The following is a 6,207-nucleotide window of genomic DNA, read 5'->3' on the forward strand; positions in this document are numbered from 1 at the left end:
CATATACTGTTCTGCAATGGTGTATAATGTATTACTAGGATTTGTAGTCCCCCTACAGCCAGTGTCATTCTGCATTAAAGTGTAAGCTCCTCTGTACTAGAAACTAATATGACTGGCTCAGTGTTCTCTGTACATCACTGTGGTATATGTCAGAGCTATATAAATGTATAATAATAGTGTGAGACTGTGGGGGGACATTGGAGTGTAAGCTCTTCTGGCGCAAAGACCGCCGGGAGTGTTGGGGGGCCAATGAGAGCCGCTCCCCCCTTGGGAGCAGGGGAAGGGGGCCCCCAGATAAAATCTGGCACCAGAGCCCTTTGTTGCTTAGGTCCGCCACTGATCCCATCATCCCAATATGCTGTTTAGTACGTCCCTTAGACATGCTTTTGAAACAACTGTCTGTCAAGATAGGTTTTCTGTATAGTTTTTTTTAGATTGTAAGCCCTCAGGGGCAGGGCCCTCCTTACCATCTTGTCTTGAATTGTATTGTAACTGTAATGTCTTCCTTATATTGTAAAGCGCTGTGCAAACTGTTGGCGCTATATAAATACTACGTAATAATAATAATAATAATAATAGTTTTTCACTGTTCTGGACTCCTGGCTTGCTTCCATCTGTATTAAGTTACATATTTAGGTATAATGGCAATCCATGTATTCATATGATATTTTTAGATAAAATAAAGCACATAAGCTCATGTCAGTGACCTTTTATCATCAATATAATACCCATTGCACTACAAGTATAAATAGGAACAGTAGCTTATGCTGGTAAGCTTCATCGACAATGCTTGGGTAGAGTAGAATGACATGGGTGGAAACAGCTGGAGATAACTACATATATAAATGTGTCAGTATGTAGCTGATGGACACGCTATGCTTCTGTTCCTGAAACTGTAATGCCTCTTCTCCGTAGGCATAACTGATTACAGGTACAGTTTTAAAACAAATGTGTTTAAGAAATATGTAAATATATAAATTATTTTCTCCATTGTTAAAACTTTTACTATAAGAACACCGGTCACATTTTTTAAAGTTTTAAAATGAAAGCCCTGTCTGAAAGGATAGTGCATGCTATCTTCTTTATTAATTAGAAAACCCTCTTCTGACTGTGTCCCCCTCTGATCAACTCACATGATTCTTTCCCTAGTGGCTCCTAGAAGCAGCCAGTAACAACTTTGTGGGATAGTGAGATGGGGCGTTGGAGCTTTGGCTAAAATCTTAGCACTTGTTGCTTAATGTATGGAATACAACACTATTTTATGACTAGACATTACAGCAGTCAACCTGCTTACAGAATTGGGTTAAATGTTGAGTTACATATGCTAGCACAGATCCTTCCTTCTATCTCTACCTTAAGTGACCATACAAGGAACCACTGGGTGCTAGAACTTAGCTGAACAAGTACTTTAAAGTAACACTAAACTCAGGAGTTAAACCTTCAAAATGCATTCAAGCAGGGCAGGATTAACATAGGGGCTACTGGAGTGCCAGCTCTAGGCCCACCACTGAAAAAAAGCCAGCGGCCCGGATTGCCTTGCTTTGACCAATGGCAATCCAGGATGGCCAGGCTGAACACAAATCAGGCAGCGGGGCCGACGGCTCCCTAATCAGGAATATTAGGCAGGGGCCCCAGCGAATAGCGAATTAGAGAGCTGCCTGCTTCCCCTCCAACTGACCGACAGCACCAGGCCCATGATGCCCTTAATCCAACCCTGCATTGAAGCACCTTAACTATTAACAAAAATTTAGCTAATTTGTGTATCACTCAACTGTAGTTCCTCAAATCATCTCTGAATTTGTGTTGACACTGTCCTTCCTTCTAAAGGGTGGTTACTTTTGTTCCCCATGGTCCCTGTGTGTGTTGTAAAGTAGCCACTGCTCCAAGCTCACTCCCGTGATAGAATATAACTTCAGTACAAATTATTAAGCTAAATGTGAGATTGTAGTCCATCAATCATAGTCATGGAGCGGTGGCTACTTTACAACACACACAGGGACAATGGGGAACATTTACTATATATAATTTGTAAGCATTGATGCAACTTGGCCGGATTAGCAAGTTTACAAAAGATTGCTTGGCTACTATGTGACCAGACTAAGCAGCCTGGAAGCTATTAAAACTATGGGGCTCGACTTGGGGCTTCATAGATGGCACATTAGATCTGCTCAATGGCAGATTATCTGTACTTTGAGATCTGAACTGTTTTTGATCCCATTTTACTGTTTAACAAAAACATACACAACAAAAACAGCAACACGGCAGCTGTATAGAAAGTGGGATTTGAAAGGTTTTTTTTTTTACAGTACATACCTTTGGATGGGCATTTAATTTGATCACTTACTGGAAACACATCACATATTTGGTCCCCCTGATGAAGCCATGTGGTTAGTAGCGAAACATGTTGGGGTACACCTGGGGAGCACTGTTGAACTTTATTTAATGGTGGCTAGCCCTAAAAGACAGTTATAATTAAATAAATGAAATAAAATGAAGGGAAATGGAAAAAGAAACTCATTAGGATTACCACTCCAGGTAAACTAACAGGAGCACTATTGTACTTTATATATAAGAGAGGTTTAGAAGTAGTAAGAAAAAGAGATAAAATTAAAAGAAAAAAGAAATGGTAGATATGATTAGGAAAATTGATTAGGGCTATTGCCATAGGTAAATAGGGAAAATTACAATAAAGATTTTATCAATAAAATTAATTTGCAAACATTAAAAATACAATTAAAATAAAACAAATAATTTATTAGGTACAGCGGATGAAATTGTAAAATGTATACATGGGTAAGGGTGCTGAATGCTCTTCTGGCTGCAACTTGATATCTATAATAACTCCACCTCCTTTCATATTACCAGAAGGATGTACTCACAAAGAGGATAGGAGAAGATGATCCTGCTGATTGGAAGTCACAGACTGAGCAATATAGAGCAAAGATGATACTTCTATATCATGATGCCTTAGAATCACAAGTGGCAGCTGCAGCCTGTGAAAGTGGAGTGGAATGGCAGAACTTCTAGTCTGGATACTGAATGACAGCATAATAGACTATATTGGCCAGGTTGGTATGTGCCCCCTGAAAAATACTGGCCAGGGCAGTAGCCCAACTGTCTATATTGAATTGTGCCACTGGATCCTCAATAGCAAGAGCAAGCAATCTTAGAGATCTGTAGATATGCTTTAAGTAGAAGAAAAAAGTATCTAATAATGTGCATGCCCTTTCTAATTTTAGGTTCTAGCGATTTAGAAATTGGATTTTTTAAAGTGGGGAAAGGAAGGCAAATGTTTACAAAGGGTAATGTTCAGGCAACAACTAGGAAGCCTGTTTATGCTGCCTAATGCAAATTTGCAGAGACCTTCCTTCTTGGAACCCCTGCAAATTTAGCACCAATCTTACCAAGCAGATTTGAGGCTACCATCACTTGGACAGTTGCCTTAACTTTAATGGTGTGATTAATTCCAGTATAAGTCCACTTTTCTACAGTCTGCTACAGTCCATCCAAACAGGTTAAACCTAATATAAAGCAGGCATCAGTAACAGCAGAGTATATAGCACACACTGAGGGGATTGCCAACATTGTAAAATACTTTGGGAACTCCGGGGAGGGCAAAATTGCAGCACAAGTGGCATGCCATCAGTGAGAGGGGCCTTAATGGTCATGGTTAATTAGAACCTGAGCCTCCTTGTATACATGACACACATACTGTATACCACAGTCCTTGTACCCACATAATTTGCCTTAATTACTGTGTCACAAGCAACAGTTTCACAGACTCACATGAACATCAGCACAATGCTTTTTTTTTTACAAAAAAACTTTTCAATTATATATGCTTTTCTCCATCCCAACAAAAACATTCTCAAGCAGAACCCGCACCCCCAAGCAAAACTATTTTCTTGCTTCTCTGAACAAAATTAAAGTCTCTTCCCCCCCCCCCATATACACCAAAACCAAAAATGTTTCCCCCACACAAATCTCCCCCTTTCCATAGCCCACCTACAAAGCAAAATCCTATTTCCCCACAAATCTCATACCTCCCTCACCCCTCACCATTCCAAAATATCCTACAAGCACAAATTTCTCCTTTACTTCTCCAAGCAAAAATACAACCCACACCACAAATTTCTCCGTTCCATCCATGCTTACCTATAATTGTGTCATGAGACACAGCAGAGCCACGGATGTGTTTTGGAGAATTTCCCTCCTCTGTACCACTCCGTATAGATCTGTATAGGGAACTTTACCACTTTGGAGGTGCTTCTTCATAGCCACAGGTGACACAATCTGAAGTACTAAGGGATTCCCACCTAGGTAAAGTGTGGATGTCACTGACCCAGGACATAAAAGGTGTAGATCCTGGGTGCCTGCCTGGGCCTAGTGACACCAATGGCACATACAATGTGACAGTGATATGACATAGATTAGATAGTAAGCAGGATGTCAACAACAACATGGTGGCACAATATCTACAAGTAGAACCCCTACCCCCACGGACCAAAAATAGATGTTTGTGGCCAGGGAACATGGTCTGGCAACATCTGATGGGATGGCATTCTCATGTATGAGCTTTCCCTCCTGTAATAGATCTCTGAGCTTTATTAAAGTGAAGAACCAGCAGATGATGTCCGCATTTTAAACTTTATCGCTTTCCAATACTTACTTATTACTGATAACCATCAGAAATCTGCTGTATCAAAATTGTTATGTTGCCTAACCCTTTTCTACATTATTTTATGTACAATACTTTTAAAAAAAGTGGCTCTCAAAAGGCTCCACAAATGATAGCTGATGTCACGTCAGACAAACGTCTTATAGATTTTCTAACACAATTTAAAACAATTAAAATCTTATTATAGTGTGGTGTCTGTGTCTAAAATGAAGACAAATATAAATTATTTTCTAATGACTTCATTACACAATACACTTTGCCTCAAAGGACATGTGTATAACACAATACTCAGATGTGCTAACTGCAAAAATAGGAACACCAGCTGATGTGGAAGAATTGATGTGCCATAATCCACATGGAGTAACGGACAGAGACAGCTGGTGATAAACTCAGCATGTCTATGGAGGCTGTGATCTAATTCATGTGGTTGAGTATCATTTAAATGTGGAATATTGCGCAGAGAAATTCCTGGTACAGAATTAAAGTGTATGTAAACCCTAACAATGACCAGGGTATTGGTCTGTTAAAGCTGTGGGCATAAAAGTTTCTTTGAAATATATTCCTTAGCGGTCACGTAGGATATAAACCCACTACAGGGTGTCTGCAGAAATCTACAGTTGGCTGATACAAGACCATTCACCCTGCACAAGGAGAGAGAGCAGCAGTGAATGGTCTTTATTAGTGATGAGCCTGAGCTTCGTGTGAACCCAGTTCACCTAAGTTCTCAAAAAGTGTGACTGCCACCCCCCTCCTGCCAACCCAATCAGTTGTGGAGATGTGCATTGCCCACCCCGAAACTATATGTCGGGGAATGCCCCAGTTACAACTGCTGCCACCTGGGAGGGGGTAGTGGCGGTCACAGTTCTGAGTGGGTTTGGCTGAACTCAGGCAAACTGGGTTTGCACCAAATCCAGATTCATCTCTAGTCTTTATGACAGGAAACTCCTACACAGAAGCAAAGTGCAGGAGTTGCTTTTTGCTGGATTACTATACAGATTTGGAAGGAATTCAGCTTCAAGTATACCTATGAAAGCTTTTAGTTAGATCTGTTTGATGATTAAAAAATAGCTGTTGATCTTCCTGGAAATCTTGTTAGTTGAAAATGTACTGTACAGACTGTTATCAATAATATGGTTCTCTGTTGACTACATAACCATGACCCTCAATGTTATGAACAATAGGAGAGGAATGAATTTCCATAGTCCTATCTGATTCTGTTGTCCTGATACAGAAGGGTGAGTGAGTATTATCATCTTGGGACTGGGAGGGTGTTACTGGTAAAAATCACTATTCGGAAATAAAGGGAAAGAAGCCTAGAAAAACTAATACAACCACCCCATGCAAGGACTGAAACTTCAATATTACATTTTTGTTTTTGGGTTATGTTATGCTTGCAAGAAAATTGAACATTTGTCTGACTGTGGCAATATTGTACTGTTGCCATTCACTGTCAGTTTATACTTTACATATACTGTAAGTATCATTGTCATTGTAATTAGAACATCAAACACATATCTGTCATATTGAAA

The sequence above is a fragment of the Nanorana parkeri genome, unplaced genomic scaffold (genome assembly GCF_000935625.1).
Source record: "Nanorana parkeri isolate BGI_ZX_2015 unplaced genomic scaffold, ASM93562v1 scaffold683, whole genome shotgun sequence".
NCBI classification, from domain to species: domain Eukaryota; kingdom Metazoa; phylum Chordata; class Amphibia; order Anura; family Dicroglossidae; genus Nanorana; species Nanorana parkeri.